Consider the following 24,032-nt stretch of genomic DNA (forward strand, 5'->3'; position numbering starts at 1 on the left):
AAGAAGCGATTTTAATTGTACCAATAATTTAAAAATATATTGTAGAGTTATATAAAAAATATAATTGGAATCTTAAAAAAAAAAACGATAAAAAATAAAAATAACAAATCACTTTTATATCAAATTACGATACTGTTATCAATTTGCAAATTTAAAGCGTCATAAAAAAATCTATATAAGTATATCATATTTAAAGTTTATTTTCGCTGCGGTTAATTGAATTTTCATTTTATCTTATCTCTTTTTTCTTTTACTCGCGAAATTTTCTTTCCAGATCTCTTTCCAATTCTGTGAGAAGTGCAAAAATATTAAATCAATATTATTCAAGTATTAATTTTCGCTACGATCTTTTGTCTTGACTGAATGAAGGGAAGAGGGAAAATAAAACCGATTTAATTCGCAGGACGAATTCTGGTCCTCTCCATCGTCCTTGTCGCGGCCGTTCCTCCTCCTTCTTCCCTCCCTCTCTGTCCCCCTGTTAGAATAAAATATTCTGCGAGCCCGCTGAGGGGGACGAGGGCACGCACGAAATCTCGCCTATAAAACGCATCCACGAACAACAAAAGATTTAAAAATGTAGGTGGCCTTCTAATTTTTTATCGGTCGCTCCCCCCCTCCTCCCCTCTTCTTCTCGACCCCTTGTATTCGCCCGTAAGGATCCTTCTACAAAACTATTCCAAGCTCCCTTGTTATTAAGGCTAATTTTTCCGTTCTTGCGTTGCAATTTAATTTTTGTTAAATTTAATTAAACCATAGATTGAAAAAAAAAAAAGAAATTTATTCGGATTTTTTTCATAATAAAAAATATAAAGAAATATTAATAAGAAATTAAATAAATAATAATAAAATTATCGAAATTATTTTCTATAAAAATCAAAAAATTAATAATAAATTAATAATAGAAATTAAAAATTTTTACTTTTGATTTTCAATTGATCGGCAATTAATCTTCAAGTTGGGGTAAAATTGTCAAATTCTTGAGGAATGACGATTTTATAGAAATTATTCTTAAATGATTTTGATAGAAAATAATTTCTATAACTTTATTATTATTTATTTAATTTTATTAATATCTCTTTATATTTTTAAACCCCCTTAACTATCTCGCCACTTTCTTCCCTCCCCCACCCCTCTCTCAGACGACTGAGATAACAAACTATTGCGTGTAGAGAGGTCCAACAACGGCATCGTGTCGCAGAATCCTGTACGCGAGAGCACACAACCTAACCTAGGCCAACTTGCTCACCCGGTAGAAGGGAGAAGTGAGAGTATACAACCCATCGGTGGGGTTGCAAGAAGAGAGGAGAGAGAGAGAGAAAGAGAGAGAGAGAGAGAAAGAGAGAGAGAGAAGCGAAGGGAAAGGGGATGCAGGGAGGCGCGGGGAGAGACACAACTGGCAGGGAATCATCGATTTTCGCGCATCACGCGGACAAATTCCTGGCGGATGTGCAAGTTCGCGTTGCGGCTGCACTTTCGACGCGAGAAACGCGGTCACTTCTCTCTCGTTTCGCGTTTACACGATATTTCACGACGGCAGAGATTCGCTCGTCTTTTTTCCTTCTTTTTTTTTTCGGCGGAAGCGGATTTATTTCAGGAATTATCTGCAATTCCGAGTCTCGCGATCCGCCGCGTTTATTTAAAGCTGAAAAGATAATTAAAATTAGGTCGATCGAAATTGGGATTGATTAAAATGAAATTAAAATATTATCGAGAGGATGACCGAGTTCTGGGCTCGCAAAAAACAGCGTTTTTCGCACGAAAGGTGGCGGATAAACGGGTCAATACTCAGAACGTCATATCGGCTTTAACGCCTGACGACACCGAGGGAGGCGAACAGCCTCGAAGAAGAGGGCGAGGGAGGGTGTTCACCCCTTCGTGGTCGCGAGCCGGAAAAAATCACCACCCTCCCCCTCGATCGGCGGAGAGAAAATTGCGATCGCTGCGACAGGAGTTTAAAACGCAATGTAAAATTGGATATTTAAAAATACAAGATATTTCAACTTTTATATTATGCAAGGAATCTTATATATAACATAATAATACATATAATATTGTATAAAAGGAATTTGAAAATTATTTTATATATTACTACAATTGTTGAATAATTAAAAATCAAATGTAAAATTATCTTTGAAAAATACTTCTTCATGCAATAAAATTAAATATAATATATTATAATTATAATATATTATACATAAGCAACAAATATAAAACTTGATGTAAAATTAACTACAATATTATATAAAGAATTTAAAAATTATTTTATATAGGGTGTCCCAGGCTTAACGAATCAGCCGTTAATAGGAGATTCCTGAGATTATTTGGAGACGAAAATTCTAATACCAAAATGTCGAGGAAGACTTCATAAAAATGTTCAAACTACTGACTACTGTCGCATCGAAGACCCAATCGCGCTCACTGCAGAATCCTATTTTTTACTTTATATTGATCCCTCTATCGATATCGATGTTATCGCGCTGTACACGGGCCCCTTGATGCATCTTGAACTCAAGAGAACGTAACGCGCCGATTGGTAATCTTTAATCTCTTGTAGCGCCGAAACTACATCTTCCTCAACATTTTGGTATCAAGATTTTCGTTTCCAAATGATCTCAGAAATCTACCATTAACGGCTGATTCGTGAAGTCTGGGACACCCAATATATTGCTACAAATTATTGAGAATTAAATCGAAGTATCTTCGAAATTGAACGCAAATAATCGATAAATGACAACTGATCGATAAAATTAACACAATATTTGTATTCAAATAAAAGATACGACATTAGATAACAAGACGCATGTAAAATTATGGATCCAAATGAAACTCCAACAAAGACAAAATTCCTTTGCTCGACAGAATTAACTCAAAAATTCGAGTTTCGAATTTGAAATTTTCTCCACGTCTCCTCGCCTTCGTCGTCGAACATCATTGTTTCGCGCTGCGAGAATCGATGCGTGCCGAGATTCTTTCAAGGTTGCGAACCGCGACAAGCGACGCGACGATGCATTATCGTCGGTCGCCGAAGCATCGTATCGCATGCGACGCGACGAGTACCGTTGCATCGGCCTGCAACGGACAGATAGCGACAGACAAGAGTGAAGAGAGATAGCGAGAGAGAGAGAGAGAGCGGAGGGTGGGGGGAAGAGGGGAATTGAATGGAATCGCGAATTGACTCCACGGAGGGAAATTACGGGAGGAAGAAAAGGGGAAGGGCTTTCCCTGCCTCGCCTACCTCCGTCACGATTGTACGACTGTCGTCATCGTCAAAGATATCGACGAACAGAGAGAAAGGATACCTCGATAGATAACCGTCTGCCGCTCCTGATATGCCAATTGATAAATTATACATCGTGTTTTCGCGATTAAAGTCTGTGGAAGGAGAAGAGGCCTTTAAACAACTAACTTGAAAATTGAAGCGTCTAATTTATTGTTATCGTTGCGTATGAAATGTCCTATTGTAAAAGTTTCAGTTTTTTTATCAAATGTCCTTATAAAGGGAAAATCTTCTGATACTCATGTTAAAATACATAATTTCTTTATGAAAATATCTTTCAGTTTCTTCGAATTTCGATCGCAAATTTTATGATAAATTTGTAAAATTGCAGAAAAATTTGGTGTCGCATTATTAAATTTTTTATATATTTTTAAAGTCGAACATTACACGTCATTAAAAAAATTTATAAATTCTAAAGTCACAGTGTGGAAAAAAAAATAAATATACAAAACTTGATATGCATATGCAAAATAAAATTTTAAATAAAAATTTTTAATTTAAAATAGCGTTCGAAAATAGATTTGAAACATTTTTAATTTAAAATAGATTTGAAAAATTTTGCAGGTATCTTTTCCAAATTTATTTAACTAAAAAAATAAATTTGATTTACAATCTTTTCCACTTGTAGATTTTTAACACAAAAAAATTACAAAAATCACTTCCCATTTTAAGAAAAGTATAAAAGAACCGATAAATATTTTCTTCTTCATATAATGATAAAAAATCGGCGAAATTTCGCGTCCGCCTGATCGCTAAATCCAGACTGAATCTCGAAGGGGGAGGCTACATTCAACGATAGAGGGTGATTCGATAAACGACTTGTTCGTTTCGATCGGAGGGGAGTATTCGCAACCCTTCGCACGGAAATTCCGAGAACTGTCCTTCGTGTAAATACGTGATCGCCTTCACGGAAGTATAATACCTCTTCCTCCTTCCTGTCGGCCTCACGTCGACAAACGTGGATTATACGCACCAGAGATCGATTTCAATTGCGTGTATATATGTACTTTTTTTTTACCGTACTATCGATTATGCAGCGCGCACGTGTATAACCGGTTAAATGGTTCAGAAATGGTTGAACGTTCTTTGTTAGCTGGACTCTGCATAGATAAAAAAAAATGCTTCATAAAAAATATATAATATATATAAGTTATATAATTATTATATAACATGATTTATATAATTATTATATAATTTATATAATATATAATATGTAGAATTTATGTTTTTTTATATATTATATCAAATTTATTTTTTATGCTATTTTATAATATTATAATTAATTATTATAATTAAATTATTTTATAATATTAATTATTATAATTAAATTATTTTATAATTAATAGTTATATAATTATTATATAATATAATTTATATATATAATATATATATATATATATATAATATATATATAATTTGTTTTTTATGTATTATATCAAATTTAATATTTATATTATCTTATAATATAATAATATACACATAATGTTTGAAGTATTCGGTCTGGAGTGTTTGTTGGGATAGGTAAAAATCACGATTGGAAAGTGCATCTTTCTCCTATGTGCTTCCTTTCAGCCACAGCATTCGTTGTTCTTAGCCCTTACTCGAGATCGAAATGGATTAACATACTCTATCCGTGCAAACCATCAAACATTAATGGTATTTATGGTTAAGTTCACAAACCATCAAACATTAATGGTATTTACTAATCGTTGTGGTAACCATGGTCGGCGCATTAGCCGTTACTGGGCATTACAAATACCATGTCGTACTTGAATTGACGACGACGACGAAGACGCTTTCGACCTTCGAGACACGCACCGCAATTACCATGCATCGAGGAGTAAATATGCTTTTCTTTTCGCGAACGATTCATAGTTGCCGTTGGCAACCGAGATGAAAAAAAAATGTTTCTATTTTAAATAGAATTTTGTTTCATTTTCTTAAAATATAATATTATTTTCTTCATATTTTTTACTAACATCATAAGAAAGACTCTCTCTGAAGTTCTTATATTTTTAATTTATTTTTCTTTGAAAATAATTTCACTAAATTAGTCAGAATTTTGTAGCAAATTACGATCAAACACGATATGATTCGAACTATTTTTATTATCCATCACACACACACACACAAACTGAAAATTATATAAATGACTTTCTGTCTTGGTATCATTTTAATTATAAAAATCCCCATAAAATTTTTTCAAAAAAGATATAATAAAATAAAAAAATACAATGATTAGGTTTTAATTTATAAAATATTTATATTCATAAAAGGATGGGGATGATTGTAAGAAATTCTACTTTTAAATAATAAATCAGTTAAATTTAAAACATTTAATAAATAATAATTTTAATTTAATAATTAAATTTAAAAAATTAATAATTTATTTAATAATGAAATTAAAAAATTTAATAATTAATATTAATTAATAATTTTTAATATATCTAATAATAAATGTCGCTAAATTTAAATTAATCATATTTACAAAAAAGCTCAGGTTTTATTCCTCTAAGAAATTTTTCCCTAGAAGAAGAAAGACTTGATTAAAGATAATCATGAAAAATATGATAAATACCGCAAGATATCAGAGGTCCTTCTTATATATTGTGAGTCAAAGATGAAGAGAATAGATTTTTAGAATCAACGTCCTACAAAACAAACTTTCGAAGAGAGTTTAACGTTTCACATGTGACGATCCGATACTTGTGCATCCTCTCAGAGGCAGAGAACAAATCTCACATGCTAGTGTAAGAACTCTTCTCTTTGGCTCCATTGTCAGCGACGTGTTCGCGAATGGCAGTCAGTCAGTCAGTCAATGGATTGATCGAGCTCGACGACGTCCGTTATTGGAGCGAACGCGACGAATGCGAAGCGGTATTATTATCGTCGTTCCACGTGTGGTATGTTTTATACATACGTGGCTTAGCTAAGGACGAGCAAAGCGCGCGTAATCATTATCGAGCGAAAAGCAAGAGAGACAATGCAAAGATGGCACGTGGAAACGATGCACTCGCGCGTCTTCACGAAGGCTTACAGATCTCCTTTATTTTAATAATATTTTAATAATTTTATTATAATAAAAATTATTATAATAAATAATAATTTTAAAAAATAATAATTAATAATAAAATAATAATTATTATTATTATTTATTATAATAAAAAAATAATTTTATTATGATAAATAATAAAATCAAATTAAAATTATTAATAAAATAAAATTATTAAAATAATAATAATAATTTTTATTAAATTATATTTGTATAATAATTTTATTAAAATTATAGCGTTATTATTTTTAGACGAAAAATCGACTTCGACTTCGCTAAAAATCATTCTATTACAACGTTTTTCGAACACCCCGTATAGCTAAATAGCGGACGCGCTCTCTGGAAGATATACAGAGAACAATGAAGCGCGCGCACGCATGCACGCACGCACGCACGCACGCATGGGGCATACAAAGGTGACGTAAGCGCTGATTACGCGTCGCCGCGACTCGTGTTGCATGTGCAACGCGACGTTCGCAGAATGCGGCAATGCACCAGGTTCCGTATGTGCGCGTGTATATAATACATGTGTGCGTGTGCGTGTGCGTGTGCGTGTGCGTGCGATGCATGCGTCGAGTGCCCGCATAAGCGAAGGACGAGGCCTTCAAGTACATAATTGTACATATCGCGCGTATATAAAGCGCGATCGATATATATATATATATATATATATATATATATATATATATATATGTATGTATCTGTATATGTGTGTGTGTAATATATATGCACATACACATATATATGTATATACATGTACATATGTGTGTGCGAGATCATCAGCTGACAAGAGGAACCAGGCGAAGCAGGAAGAGAGTCTGCGGCCTTGTTGAAATGTCCCCCACGAGAGAGAGAGAGAAAGAGAGAAAGAAAGGGAGAGAGAGAAAGAAAGAGAGAAGGAGAAGGGGAGAGGAAGGGATGAAAGGATGAAGAGAGGGAGGGAGGAAGAGGTGTTTTTGCAAAAGCGAAATTTGCACAAGTTGCAAAATCTAGAAGATAAAAATGTGATCCGACTGCGTGAAGATCCAAATTTTAAAATCTAAATGAGAGATGCTGTTATATTTATGTTATATATATTATATCTTACGTATATATAATTTGTAATATATATGATATTTATATAATTTATTTTTATTTATTATGGATATTTATATATATGAAATATTGATTAATTAATTTGTCAAAGTAAAATGTATACGAAAAAAAATAATCACATGAGATCTCTAAAGAATATTTTAATTTAGTAGATTTTCTTTCCTATAAAATCTAATTATTCTTAAATTTCATGTAAAAAAATAGAAATGTATTTTATATATATATATATATATATATATATATATATATATTTATTTATTTACATGAAATACATACAAGAAATTGAAGAATAATTCGATTTTATAAGAAAGAAAATCGCTAAAGTATTTTTTAAAGATCCCATGATTATTTTTCCTCCAATTCATTTTATTTTGAAAAATTAATTAATCAACATTTCATAGATAACAATCCAAAAGAGCAACGTCTATATTTGTACACTCGGTTTTAAAAATTTATTTTTTCCTTTTTCTAAAGGCGATCAGTTAAAATTCGCTGCGCTTGCAGGAAAAACAAGCGCACAGTCTCGCGCGATGACGCAAGATCGCTTGCATCGATTGGCAAACTTTAGCAAGGGAGATCGAAAAATGCGTCCGCAACTTTGCTTAGTTTCATTTTTACAGCTAGCATTATCCTCATTCTTGATAACGACTCAATTGGTGCAATTATCGAGGGGAAAAATTGATTCCTCTTTTATTTATTGACCGCGTAATCGATGGATTCTTTCTTTGTTGTGGACAGGTTCTTCGCCGCCATTTTATCTATGCCATCGAAAATTCCTCGCTGGTATTATAACGGTTTCGATCCCTGCTTCCGAGCAGGACGAATCTCTCTCTCTCATTCCGAATTTAGACGCAACGCTCGTGCAGAGCGCGGGGAATATCGATCAGACGAGTATTATCGAACCAGCCGAGGTTTCTACCGGGTGTACTCGAAATGCGAGCTGGTGGTGAACATCTGGTATTCCAAACCAGCTCTAGGAACGACGACGAGGATGGCTCGGAAATTGACTCGCGAGCGAATGAGAGATGGATGTTTCTGAACTTCACTTTAGAAAGAGATCCTCTCTTCCGAGGACTCGGCTTCGCTCTCAATTAAGGCCCGAGCTTTTGCCTCGAAACAGGTAAACCGGTTACTCGTTTCTGCGTCTTACATCTCGTCGCAGATCAGAATCGTTGTCCTATTCGTAAGTTTGAATTTTATAAAAAATGCAAATTATTATAAATTTCTAAAAATATAGAAATTTAATTGATAGACAACGGATTAAGAAATAATATATGTAGAAATAATTAGATTCCGAATTTAAGAAAAATCAATATGCAGATTCAGCATCCACGAGATACATATAGATAATATCTAAAAATATTTTTGCGCATAAAAAAACTACGTTATACAGGATGTTTCTTAATAAGCGCGAAAAATTTTAGGAGATGATTCTTTGTCGAAAATTAAGGAGGGTTTTTCATATAAACATATACTCTTACATCCCTTCCTTACACACTCTTCCAAAAATGGGGGTGAAAATTAAATTTTTATTTTTTTCTCAAATTTGGAGCGAGTTAAAGAAATGAAATTAGATGGATATTTTCTACTAGTAAAAAGGGGTTATTTATTAATTCAATTTTTTACTAGAACCTTTTAACCTTTTAACTTTTTATATAAAAAGTCCCCCTTAATTTTCGACAAAGAATCATCTTCTAAAATTAATATTTTTTTCAACCTCCCGCATTGTTGTAAGGGGATGAAACTAGCAACCCCTATTCAATTTTTTATTAGAATCTTTTAACCTTTTAACTTTTTATATGAAAAATCTCCCTTAATTCTCGGCAAAGAATCATCTCCTAAAATTTTTCGCACAAATATTATCGAGAAACACCCTGTATAATTTGAATAAAATTCACTCTTCCAGATTGCGAGGTAAAAATGTCAAAGTAATCGACGCCGCTAATAATCGACTGACCCCGTGCATCGTTTCTCCCCCTGATGAGCTATATTCCTCTTACTCTGAAAACTCTCTTTACCCTATATAATCTCCGGGTAAAACTTTACTAAACGCGAAAGAGTCGCAACGCGGTGCATCGACGCGACGAACGACCTAAGCAAAGTTAGGTTTCAGCGCGCAACACAAAGGGAAGAAGGGACACAACGGCGAGGGGGTGGCGAGGGAGAAGAAGAGAGCGCGGAGCGAAGAGGGAAAACGGAGAGAAAGAGAAAGAGAAAGAGAAGAAGAGAAGCGGGAGAATCCAAGAGAGTGCAGCAGACCAAGAGGGGAGGAGGAGGGGGGGAAGGGCGCCATTCGAGGGAGGGCTGTTGAACTTTCAGGGTCACTCTCGTGGGCCTGTCGCACGCAGAAGAGAGAAAGCGAGAGGAAGGCGAGCGAAGGGGACGCGAGAGGGGAGGGAGGGAGGGAGAGAGAGAGAGAGAGAGAAAGAAAGGGCCCAGGGATGGTATCCCGGGGAGAGGGGTAGGGGGGGGAGGACCCAGACGGGGACTCGGCACGAAAATTCACTTCTAAATCTAAGTCTACGAAACGCGTGCGCGCGATTCCGGCCCATCGGTCCCGGGGCCTTAGGGCCCCGGCAAGCGCCGATAGACGTGAAATAGCGCGTCGGCGTCGTCTCTACCGAATGCGTGCCAGGGCCCTCACGAGAGCCCCGACGCGGAGAACCAGTTTTCGGGGCCCCGGCGAGGGCCCCGACCGATTCTCTCCTCCGGCACCAGCAGCCCTCTCCCCCTCCTCCTCCTCCTCCCCCTCGGGATCCCATGGTGAGCGACAGCGAAATAGACAGGGTCATGCGCGAAAGCACCGAGATTCACTTTCGACCGTTCCACTTCTAGATTCCGCCAAGAATGCGAGAGGAAGGAGGAGGGTACGTCGGGAATAAAAGATAAGCGACAAATTAATTATGTGAAAAAAAATTAATTATATAAAATTGTCGATATTTTCTTCAAGTCATGACTATCACACATAAAATTCCATAAGCACGTAAAACGTAAGCGTAAGAAAATTGACCACGGTCGAGTATTGGCCTCTCCAAGGGGCTATTATGTGAAAAAAAAATTAATTATATAAAATTGTCGATAATTAATTATGTGGGCATTAGTTGTGTGAAAAAAAATTAATTATATAAAATTGTCGATAATTAATTATGTGGGCATTAATTATGTGAAAAAAAATTAATTTTATGAAATTGGTCGATTTTTTGACGCTTACGTTTTACGTGCTTATGGAATTTTATGTGTGATAGCCATGACTTGAAGAAGAGAAATTATCGACAATTTTATATAATTAATTTTTTTTTCACATAATTAATTATCGATCATTTTATATAATTAATTTTTTTTCACATAATGGAGGGACCAATACTCGACCCTGATTGGTCGATTTTTTTACGCTTATGTTTTACGTACTTATGGAATTTTATGTGTGATAACTATGACTTGGAGAAATTATCGATAATTTTATATAATTAATTTTTTTCACATAAGAGCCCCTTGGAGGGGCCAATACTCGACCGTGATTGGTCGATTTTTTTACGTTTACGTTTTACGTGCTTATGAAATTTTATGTGCGATGCACTCGTTTACTTCAATGTGTCTTTTCTCGAAGTTCCTTCGAGTTCTTGCGAGTCTCCTCGAGAAGGGCGGGGGTGTTTCACGGTGCTCATCCGCGGAGCAGCCTCGCGCGAACGGACAGAATGGCGGGGGTCGCAGGAAGTTAAGTTAACTGTAAGTCAGCGACTGATGTGAGCGTGAGGAGGATTCCACGTACCTGCCGGAAATGGCTGGAAGAGCCCGCGCGAAAAACGCGTGTTCGCCAACGGGAAAAGTCGATGGGAGCGAGAGAGAGAATCGAGATAAAATCGGCTGAAAGCGGCATCGACGCGCTCAAAGTAAGCGAATAACACTAACTAAGCAGGCCCGGTGTTTTTATTCGTGAGAGAACTGAAGGATTGTTGCCGCTTAGCGGTAAACTATACGGCCTGCTGAGCTCACGGTAAATATACAGGGTGACCCCGTAACTCCAAATATCCTTTTTATCTGGAAATAATGAAGGATTTGTGATCAGGAGGAGGACCGCTGGTTTCCTCTTTACGTAGGAATTTATGAACGAAAAAAAAATTAATTAAATAAATAATAAATTCTTCATTTCTGCAGAGAAATATTTTCCCCGGATTCGCAAATGTAGTTTATTATTTTATCGTATTATATATTGTATGTGTAAACATCGTAATATTTATTTATCCTTGGCGAAAAATCGATAAATGGCCCTTTTAAATTACATAAAATTTAGAAATTAAATAAACAATAAATTCTGTTTCTGCAGAGAAATATTTTTTACGACTCGCAAATGTAATATATTATATATATTGTAAATATTATAATATTTATTCATCCGTTCACTCATTTATATAATATTATATAAATTTGCACTAACAATAAATTCAATATAAATTTAATGCCTAACATATATTATTGATGTTATACATTAATTTAATCAACAAAGTAATCAGATATACAATTTCCAACATTAAATTGATCAAATCCACCTCGATATAACTTTCGAGAGCTAAAGCAGATTGATGATGCATAATAATAAAATGTTATTTTAAAGTTCTCTGATCAAAATATTTTGTACAAAAATTTAATTTTTGCTAATTATCATTTCATATCAGTATTTGAAGAAACATCATCAAACATATCTTCTCTCTATCATTTTTCACCATTAATTATCTTCTTCAAATATTTCCTTTTTCCTCGACAAACATTTCTTTTAAAGAGAATTTATTTTAGATAAACTTTATCACTTTTAAGATATGAAACTCGAATAGTTTCTTAAACATTGAGAAAAAATATTGAAATACTATGATTATATAAGATAGTGATTTTTCATTCTTACTTACAGATAATATGCAGAAAATCTATTACTATTTATTTATTTAATTTACTATTTATTTACTATTATTTTTAATTTACTATTATTTATTTTTAATTTACACTATTTATTTATTTTACTATTAATTTACTATTTAATTTCCTATTTATTTATTTAATAATAATTCTACATTATTTTTATTTCCCCCCCCCCTTCTCTCTCTGATATCAGTATTTATTATTATAGGACAATATTTTATTATTAATAATAGTGTGTATGACATTCTCACAATATTGTCATCTGAACATGCAATCGTACGAAAACTATTAGATATCAAGTAATAAATATAATATTTGATATCAATTAATAATATTTGATATCAATTAAATGAATCCAACGGTCAAGTCTGTTGCACAAAACTTGATGCAATCACAAGAGAGAATCTTTATCTGCGTCTCAGAGCGGACGACGAGCGATAAGAAACTCGAACGAACGAAAACCCCGGACGAAAGAGCGTACGAGCTGCGTACGTGCGTACGTAACATACACAAGAGAACGCTCGCTGGTAAGGGGTCAACGACCGGATCTCCTCTCTCTAGTACCTGTATCATCCTCGACTCTCCTCCTCGGGCGGAACGGACGCATCTTCCTCCTTCTATTCCCTCTCCTCTTCGCGAAACTAGTCTTACGCGTGAATTACTCCCGCGGGATTCCGCTCCGAAATCCTCTTGGAGACATTTGAATTTCACGTCTGCTAATTTTTGAGACTTTGTTGCATTACGGCAATGAATTTTCACCATGGGTCTACTTTGAACTTTTAGTCCGCGACAATTTATTTACAGCAATTTATTAATCGTTTTCGTGAGGCGAAAAATTTATGCGAAAATTAATCTAAATTTAAATTTAAAAATTAATTAAAAATTCATTCATTTAAAAATTTAAATTTAAATTTACAAATTGTTTATTATTTATTATTATTTATTAATCGTTGTCGTGAGGCGAAAAATTTATGCAAAACCAAATCTAAATTTAAATTTAAAAATTAATTAAGAATTTAAATTTAAATTTACAAATTATTTAAAAATTAAACATTAAATACAAAATAAAATTACAGTTTAAAGAAAAATTTGTAGCTTTCTTTGCGACATCGTAAGGCTCAAAATAAATATTTATCGATATTAATAATAATTCAACAAAAATTATTTTTTTAATACAAAAAAGAGATTCATTTTTTGTAATTTTTCATGACGCTGTGTATTTTGTGAATATGATCTCGAATTCGAAAAAATGTTCCATTGTAGCACAATTTTGAAAAAAATTTGCAATTATAAATTTAACAATTTTTTTGTTATTACGTCATATGCACTCAAATAACTTTTACATTTTTAATTACAATTTTTCAAAATTACGACATGAGTCAAGAACCGGAATTATATTTTTTTATAAATATTGAAAAAGTATTATTATAAAAATTATTATTCTCTCTCTTCTTCGTATTTCTTTTTGTTAAACTCCCTGTAATAATTTATTAATATATTTTGTGCAATTTCGCTTTTATCTAATATATTTTTCTATAAAATATGAATATACATATAATAATTTGTATTGTAAAATTATTAGATAAAATCCAGTGTTTCTCACTTTAATGGCTTTTAGAAAGTTTTGACACAGGGAAAAAATCGTATGAGGAAGAGAGAATGTAAATACAAGTGTCGCAATATCGTATTTTTACCGTTAAATCCCGCCAACGTTAACGCAATTCGAAAAAATTGGGGAGGGCAACGACAGAAACGATATAAATGCCAACCGATGGAGGGATACACGCTTCGAAAGTCGCCGAGAGATTAAGTGGCCCCGTCGTTTTCCGCGATTACCCGCTCTTAAACCCACTGGAGATATTAATTCGCGCGTGTGTCACACGTGCCAGCTGATCGACTCGCCGGCCGACCGATCGCATATACATTTAACGCAATCTGATACAATCGTGATTAATAACTTGTCATTATAGCCAACGAGAGAAATGCAAATACAAAACGAACGTATCGTTCGCTTATTTTTATCTTCGTAAACCGCGAAAGCGACAAATAACCGTAATTGAATTAACGATTTAGAAACGATATCTGTCAGGAATATTCTTCTTTTTTTAGGCAATCGATAAGAATAATGCCATGTCTGTAGATTCTTGAATTTTTGAATAACATTTGTACTCTTTTTTCTCATGTTTATCTTATTGTTTTTTTATCATGACAAATATTTTAACGTAGAGTAATTAAATGTAAATTAAAAATGAATGTTTTCATAAAAAATATAAAATGTAAATAATATTTTATTAAAAATAAATATTTTAATATTGTAAGTATTTAATGTAAAAGTTACCGAGTATCATTTTTACATTCACTACCTCCTCTTTCTTTCTCTTGATACAAAAGTTAATCAAAAGTTAAATGTTTATTTATTTGGACAAGATAGCCACTTGATATACATGATAAAAAAATAATAAAATAAATTGGTAACACAAAATTGACAATATTGAGAGTTTATATGAAAGAGCAATTGTTCCAAATGGAATTGTCACGCAATAAAGCGACAATAAAAATTCAATTAATTCGAATCGGTAATGCATACATGTATGCAGTGTTATAAATTTAATCATCATGAAAATTATGTTTCGTGTATTACATTTCTATCTCTTTTATTAACTGAAATAATACAATTTTTTTATTAATAATAATTTTTTTATACAAGCTAAAATCCCTCCACAAGAAAGATCTCTCCACAATTTTACTAAATTTGAATAAAATTTGAATAGATCATACTATCGACAAGAAGTAGATTTTACGTATATTTTATGTACAATTCTATCTCTGATTAACTTGATGCAATTTTTTTGACTATTAATAATTTTTTATACAAGATAAAATCCATAAGAAAGTAATCTTTGCTAAATTTGAATAAAATTTGAATAGACCTAGTTACGCTTGACAACCTTTGGAATGCAACTCTGTCGCGGCTCCAAAGAAGTTTGAGGCTTGCCCATTGACAATTTTAATCTTTTTTTTCCCCTCTTCTCGTATGATTTCTCTCGCATGCGTATATACGTCATCGATCTCGGTCGCTCTCCGCCGAGCTTTGACCGAGAAACAGCCGGGGGCCAGTGATCTTCAACTCGTTCAACAACACTCTGTGAGGTGGCATTGCCTGAATGCCATGGTCAGCGACCGTGAGAGATCGAGAATTTAAATTCTGCGCCGACTCCCACCGCCCCGTCCCCTCTATCCACTTCCTCCCCCGCGGATCCTGCAGTCGCAAGCATAATCTTATATTCGCATGTGCACAAAAAAATTGAACCGACAAGAGAACCGAATTTCCGACGAAGCCATTGTAATTGTGCGACTGGAAAGGGCTTTGTTTTTATTTCCTCAAAACATCGTTTTCCAAACATTCTAATAATATAATTAATTTGATTTCGATCAATTATCCTTTTCGATTAGTTGTCTTAAAATATGACACGCATTAAATAATTTTTATCATTTCTATCTCTCTAATTAATTTTATGCAACTTCTTTTGCTTGTTAATATTTTTTTTTTATATAAGATAAAAAGAATTTTATTTTTATTTTTTCAAAACATCGTTTTCCAAACATTCTAATAATTTAATTAATTTGATTTCGATCAATTATCCTTTTCGATTAGTTGTCTTAAAATATGACACGCATTAAACAATTTATATCATTTCTATCTCTCTAATTAATTTTATGCAACTTCTTTTGCTTGGTAATAATTTTTTTTATACAAGGTAAAAATCCATAAGATAATAACTTTATTAAATTTAAATAGACAGTAATTATGATTAATAACTTTATTTGAAATAAAATTTAACAAGTAATCAGAGGATAAAAGTATCTTGAATAAAAAAAATATATATATATTAAAAATATTTCATTAAATTTACAAAATTATTATTATACAAAATTATCAATAATTCGATTTTCAAAATAATCTTGGGAATAATTTCGATATCTCCACCTGAATATTACTTAGTTTCCTTTTCTTTTATTTTCTTTTATTATTAATTCTCCTCCTGTCAGCTCGTCAACAAAATTAAAAATTGAACGGACAATAATGGTCCATCGCGAGAGATTCATCTCATGACCCAGTTTCTATCGTGCATCAACCGATAGTTATGGCGTATCAATAGTCTTCGACCTTTCGCGTATTATTATCGACAGTTCGCAGCACTTGTGCGACTTGTTGCATTTATCCGAACCGTGATAATTAATGGCTCTAAAATATCACTTCCTCGACACCTTCAATTTCCGCCTCCGACTGGCCCTTTCGAAAAGGCCACGCTTGCTAATAATTTATTTTTATCAACGAGACATTTCACGAGATTTTCAAAGATCCCTTTTTCATTCGAGATACATTTTTATCGTATTTTCTTATCGTCAATTTCTTTTTTAATATTGTTATATAATTGTTATATAATTATGCTAAGATGTACTAAAAAATGGAATTTCAAGGAGCATTTTCCATTCGCGATTCGGGAGTGAGATTTATTCTCTTCGGTGAAAAATTGGTCAAAATTGATGAAAAAGCTTAACAGATCTGATACACAAATGCCAAGGTTTACAGCCGCGTTTAGATCCGCGGAGCTTTGGCGCTTCGGCTTTTATTCGCTATTTAGAGCAAGGCCTCATCAAGGCCACGGGAGAGCATAATGGCCGGAAGTACTGCTTCCACGCGAAAACGTCATGTGCATTGCAGTCGCGCCTCCTTCACGACGCGATGACGATTACGAGTTCACATGATCCGAGGACGCTCTTCCACCCTCTTTCACCCCAGCAACTTCTTGCGCAACATCAAAGTGTAAGAGTCAAAACAGATTTTTCTAATACTATTTACACAATGTTTTAAAATATGTAAACGTGTATTTAACACTTAATTTATAAAATAAAATTTATTTCTAAAGGAAATAAATTTAATTCGATAATTTAATTGGTCTGAAATTTAATGAAAAAAAATATGATCCGTACACTTTGGCAAAAAATTTGCCAAATTTCTGGCGCGACACGAAAGTGTAAGAGTCAAAACAGATTTTTCTGATACTATTTATACAATATTTTAAAATATGTAAATATATATTTAATACATAATTTATAAAATAGAATTTATTTCTAAAGGAAATAAATTTAATTCGATAATTTAATTGATCTGAAATTTAATATTTTAAATATTTAAAATTTCAAATCTCTCAAAAATCTGTAGTATTTACGATATTCACGATACAATCTAGTGATAAAAAAAAATATGATCCGTACACTTTGGCAAAAAATTTGCCAAATTTCTTGCGTGACACGAAAGTGTAAGAGTCAAAACAGATTTTTTTGATACTATTTACACAATATTTTAAAATATGTAAACATGTATTTAACACTTAATTTATAAAATAAAATTTATTTCTAAAGGAAATAAATTTAATTCGATAATTTAATTGGTCTGAAATTTAATATTTTAAATATTTAAAAATTCAAATCTCTCAAAAATCTGTAGTGTTTACGATATTCACGATAAAATCTCGTGATAAAAAAAATATGATCCGTACACTTTGGCAAAAAAAATTTGCCAAATTTCTTGCGCGACACGAAAGTGTAAGTGTCCAAACAGATTGTTCTGATACTGTTTACACAATGTTTTAACATATGTAACTTAATATTTTAAATATTTACATATGTAAATTTAATGTTTTAAATATTTAAAAATTCAAATTTCTCCAAAAATCGGTAATGTTTACGATATTCACGATACAATCTAGTAATAAAAAAAATATGATCCGTGTACCTTGGCAAATAAAATTTGCTGAATAAAATTAAAAAAAACCAATAACACACCTATAAAAGAATTCAAACTTTTGAATTCGTCGAGTAATTTTTAAACGAATACAATTTTTTCGTTGAAAGCTCGACTCCGATGGTCATAAAATCCATTAAAATATTACGTATTTAAATATCTCGGATTTACGGAATCTCTCTTATTACGTCATTTAAAGAGTATCACTTTCATTTTCGAGCGATGCGGTAAAATCGAACGATAAACGACGAGGCAAGTACAGATCGGATATTTCGGAGCCCTCGGCGCGTCGAGGACGAACGAGCGAGCCCTTCCGAGGAGTTGCGCCCTGCGCGCATGCCGCTTGCACGGCAAAAGGGTCAAAGGACGAGCGTTGAGCCGAGGGCGGTACACGAAAGCGTCGTCCCCGAGGCATCGATCGGAGGACTTGGCCAAAAATTCCCGCTCCGATTCGAAAGAGATGGGGAAAAGGAGAGGGGGAGGAGAGGAGGAAAAAGACAGACAGAGAGAGAGCGAGAGAGAGAGAGAGAGAGAGAGAGAGAGAGAGAGAGAGAGAGAGACAGAGGAAAATGAAGGGAGAAGGGTTGAAGGGCCCGATGGGTGCAGCGCAGGGGTAATAAACGGAGAAGAGCGTCGCGAGAGATGAGCGTCGTGCGCACGGTTGAGGAGCGAACTTGCAACGCGACGCGTAGTCAACTTCACGCGGCACACTCACCATTTAAATCTCCCAGCGGCGGGGCTTGCGATGACGATTTAAACCTCGATGTCGCGTCGTCGAGTATATTCGGGGGGTCTCCTCCTTCCTGATCAAGCGTACACACAAGTCCCCCTCCTGTCCTGATCCTCGCTCGTTCCTGGCTGCGCTCCTCCTCCGTTCCCGACCCGCCGTGTCGTTTCGAGAGACGTGACGTTTCAGCGACGTCCCATGGCACCCCCGACGTTTGTTTGCGGCTGTTTGCTCGAGCGCGCGCTTCCGGCAGTGTTGCGAGCGTATTACGTAGCGTCACGGAGAACACACAGAGAACACGCGACAACAGAAAGAGAGAGAGAGGACACCGCGAACGAGCACTCTCGTCCTCGTCGCGGTGTGAAGTGCACTCCGATCGTCGCCGCGATGTATGTATCACGATATATCGCGATCGCGCGCGCGTTCGCACTCGGCAGTGTTGTACTACTATTACTAGTGGCAGTGATGATGATGATGATGATGCGTCGTCGTCGTCGTCGCACGGGGTCGGGGAAAACACGGGGGGAGGGAGAAAAAGAGAGAAAGAGAGAGAGAGCGAGCGAGCGAGCGGCGGTAACGCACGCGGAGCGCGAGGAGACACCTCCACACGTCGAAGGCTCTCGTGCGACTAGCGGCGCGTAGGGCGACTCGGGATTAGGAGGCGCGCACCCCCCCACCCCGCCGCTCTCCCTATCCGCGCGTCTCGAGGGAGGGAGAGCGCGCGAAGAGGAAGCGCGCATGCGTAACGGCCCTGTTTTAGAGCAGCGCTCCGCGACACTCGTCGCCGAGCCACCGCCCGACGCGCGTTCACCCTCTTCGTGATCCGATGCGACGCGATGCATCCAGCTACTGGTATGGCTGCGTATTCTTTAAAATTGCGTTCGTTTTATAAATAAAAGTAAGAGAAGAATAAAACTGATGATATCGATAATTAGAATTATATTTTGCGTATTTTTATGCATCATCTTTTTTACGGTTCTTTAGGATTATATTATATTTCATATTTCTTCACGTAATAAGTACTTATATATATATATATATATATATATATATATATATATATATATATTGAAATTTCATATGATATAAAATTATTATTATTATAAATAAGTAAATTAGTAATACATATTATATTATTATAATATGTATTATTAATTTATTTATTTATAATATTATATATATTTTTAAATATATTATATAAATTATATATAATTTATTTCTTTATAATAATATATTATGTATTATTAAATATATTTAATAAATGTATTCAATAAAATGATACATAGAATATTTATATGAATATAATTCATATAAAATTCAATAAAATTAAATCAAAATATATACAGAATATGATATAATAAAAATGGTGAATAATGATATAATAAAAAAGAAGATTTCGCACGAGAAAACGAACATATTTTTCCACAAATTTTAATCACATTCATTAAATAAATTATCTATTATTATAATTATATATATTTTTTTAATAGCTACTTTAACAATATACGCAAAGTATACGTAATTCATTTTCATAAAGATACTTTACGACATGCGAATCATAAATTCCTTTTGTCCTTTAGAATCATCACAAGCAGTTACAGCTACACAATTAAGTAAACAATGGCGTGCTTCTTACATGTCGTAGAAAAATATGTGAACGTAAGCAATCCATTGTAACAATCCAATGTGACCCTAACATTCCACTGTATGTTTTGATTTAATTTCATTCAATTATTCATATAAACATGGAATATATATCATTTTATTGAATGCAATATTAAATATATTTAATATTGTATTTAATTTAATTATGTTCACATGTAATAATTCAAGTCATAATAATACTTTGGGTTGTTATTATATCCGAATAATACATTATTCGAGATCGGATCAATAATAACTTGCTAAATATAAAAGGGAGAAAAAGAAAGGATGTAGAAATTAAATATAATAAAATATAATAAATATAATAAAATTAAATATAAATATTTCTGAAAAGTTTCTGGGATGCTTACATAAAAGCCAAAGGTACAATTAAACGTCTTCGATTATTAAGATGATCGAGACTCGAAAAAACAAAAAAGGGAACGAAACCATTGAAACCGCAATTGAAGCTGTCGCCAATTCTTTTTTCTTTTTTTTATTTGAAGAGCGTCAGAAATTTCCCATAGACTACCCATAGAACGCGTATAAGAAGGTATCCACGGTTTACTCGGAATTCGGGCCTATCATTACGAAAGCATAATCGTCTGATTATACGTCTGACACGCACGAATCGCGGCCGTTCTTCTTTTCTTTGCCACCATGTGTATATATATATATATATATATATATATATATATATATATATATATACACACACAGGGTGTTTCTAAAACGATGTCGGAGATTTTAAGGGCGTATCTAAGGATTAAAATAAGAAAAAGTTCATATAAACATGGGTCCAAAAATGCTTTTCTTCCGAGTTATAGTCCTCTAAAGTTGAGGGAAAAAATGGTCAAAACCACATAAAAATGAAGCTCATTATTAATTATTACGCTGTGCAAAACTTTAACGTTCTATGAAAAAGTCTCTGAGAGTTACAATATATTTTTCGATTTTTTCCCTCAACTTTAGGGGGCTATAACTCGGAGGAAAAGCATTTTTGGACTCATGTTTATATGAGCTTTTTTTCTTATTTTAATCCTTAGAATACGACCTTAAAATCTCCGACATAGTTTTAGAAACACCCTGTATATATTGAATTCCACCATTCCACCCCTGTAGCAGAGAAGCGAGAGACCGTCGCCCTGGAATTTTGCGGCGGCCTTTTCTTCGGTTCTCCCCGCCTATCCTCCGTTACCGGAACCTCTGTTACCGAAATACACGCGACGGTAGTTTCCGGTTTCGTTTCTCTTGTTGCGACGAAGAAACTCGCCTGCCAGTGACTCTCAAAATTTTTTCTAGCGATATAAAGCGGAGATAAAACCATCGAGTTGCTCGCTTATTCGGAAGAAAGCACATATATCATTTATCATATTATTATCATAAAGCATATATAATTTGTAAAGGATGAATCATTTTAAATAGTGCATTGATATTTTTCGAAAACCAAGGCTTCCGTCGAAAAATGTTGCGTTTCAAAAAAATTTTGTGATTTCGAGATGGACATGAGAACTTCATTAAGTTTAGTCTTATTAATAATTACATAAATTTTCTATAATTAATTTTCATTAAAATTATTATTTTAAATATCAATTATTCATAATTAATAAATTATTTAAATTTAATTAAATTTCAAAAAATTATTCATATTTAAATCAAACAAATAAATTTATATAAAAAATTAATTATTGATTTCTTACAATATTCCATGTAAAAAATTATAAGGCTGGTCAAAAATTGAATATATAATTTACGAGATATTTTAAGTTGATAATTTTATATAAAATGAAATATCTCGCAAAATTATTTATTTTTCACTTATCTTATTTCAATACTTTTACCCACAAAATAATGAGAGGAATTGGTATAAAAAAATACAATATATTAATAACATTATTTTCTATTACATTAACTTGTATTATTTCATCAAAAAACCATAAATAATTATTAAAAAATAAGCCAATATAAAGCTTGTTCTTCGAAAGATTCCTGATCATTTTAGCCTTGATATTTGATCAAAATCTGATTATTACTCCTCGATCTAAGGGGTGGAAATGCAAATTCAAAGTTGTAGGAGATCGATGATCGGGATACAATTCATAGCGAGAGAGCGATGAATTAATACAGGCTGCGTAAGGACCCGTTATCCGAGCCGGTTATCGCGTGAGCAATATACGGGAATGCAATATACCGCGCGGCGAATAACACCGCGAAGGTTAATTATATAAAAACGCTAGTGCGCAAACGGTTTACCTAATCTCACCAAACTTACATTCCTGCGTAGTCTATAAATAGTGCGCGAACCGCATACGCATATTATGAATTTTGCATAACGAGCATTTACGTTTACGGCAAGCAAAACAAAAAAAATACACCTGTCTCGCGTGAGTCTTAAACGGACCGATCGACATAACAGAGGTCGGGATTACATCACGAACGCATTGCGGGGAAAATTAATAAACATCATAGGATAATGCATTTGTCGTAACAGGAATTAATTCTATTCGCGAAATTTATGAAGAAATAATTTTTATGAAGAATTTTTTAGAAAGGATATTATTTTTTTATGACGAAAGAAAGTGCGTTCTCTTGAATAAAAATTATTTTTTTTTACGTAGCATTCTTTTTCTTTATTAAACACAAAGTTTCGTCATAAAATTTATAATTTGCATCAAGAAAAAGAATTATTTTTATATAATTTTTTATAAATATATTAAAATTTAAAGTTATATATATAATTTATTATATTAAAATATTTATAAATATATAATAATTTATAAATTAAAAAAATAATTGCAAAATAAATAAATTATTTATTTTATAATTAAATAATTAAATAATTTATAAAAGAAATAAATTAATTTATAAATATATAATAATATATTACAATTTATTATATTAAAATATTTATAAATATATAATATATATGAAAAATATCTTGAATCATATTTTCCATATAAAAACATTAATTTTTTAAATGTCAGGTGCTAAGTTCACAAAACGAGGATAAAACAAAACGAGGAAATTTTAATAGAAAAACCTCGTTGTATCTAAAAATAAATATGTTTCCAACATTATAATATGCAAACGTATTCATATGAAAAAGATGTGTTCGCGCCGAAAGAAATTAAATCCTTGAAGAATTTGAAAGCATGTGTGCTTGGAAACATCGCGTTCGCGTTTCGAGAAAGAAAAGATGGAAATTCCGCGGACCGAGGGCTTCGTTACCAAAATACACACAGTGAGACGGTTGCAATCTCTCGTTTCTCCTGTTCCTTTCTTTTTTCTTACTTTAGCCGTCGGCGGCTTCGCGACGGAATTAAATTATTTTCAACTAACACCACTGCATCGTTTTAATTACGTATGCCAAGAATCACACGATGCCTTCTTAGCAAATTAATTTGGCCAATATAATAAAAAAAATACATCGAAATTCGTGAAATTTAAAACAACAAACACGGTTAAAAAATTCATTTTCATGCAAATCACGTGAAATATACATTAAAAAATGCAAATT

General features: G+C 33.4%; 1 protein-coding gene across 2 annotated transcripts in view; it reads right to left on the bottom strand.

Annotated features, from left to right (window-relative positions):
* The window catches only part of LOC105247921 (histone demethylase UTY), a 77,001-nt gene that overhangs the window by 35,400 nt on the left and 17,569 nt on the right, over positions 1-24,032 (bottom strand). The window contains exon 1 of one of the 2 annotated variants that reach the window (XM_025406809.1): positions 18,860-19,572. The exons of the other annotated variant lie outside the window; for it this stretch is intronic. The gene's annotated coding sequence lies outside the window, so the exon portion shown is untranslated. Of the gene's footprint in view, positions 1-18,859; positions 19,573-24,032 lie in introns of those variants that run through there. 2 annotated transcript variants of the gene reach the window in all.

This window comes from Camponotus floridanus, unplaced genomic scaffold (assembly GCF_003227725.1).
Source record: "Camponotus floridanus strain SB8 unplaced genomic scaffold, Cflo_v7.5 scaffold155, whole genome shotgun sequence".
Taxonomy (NCBI): domain Eukaryota; kingdom Metazoa; phylum Arthropoda; class Insecta; order Hymenoptera; family Formicidae; genus Camponotus; species Camponotus floridanus.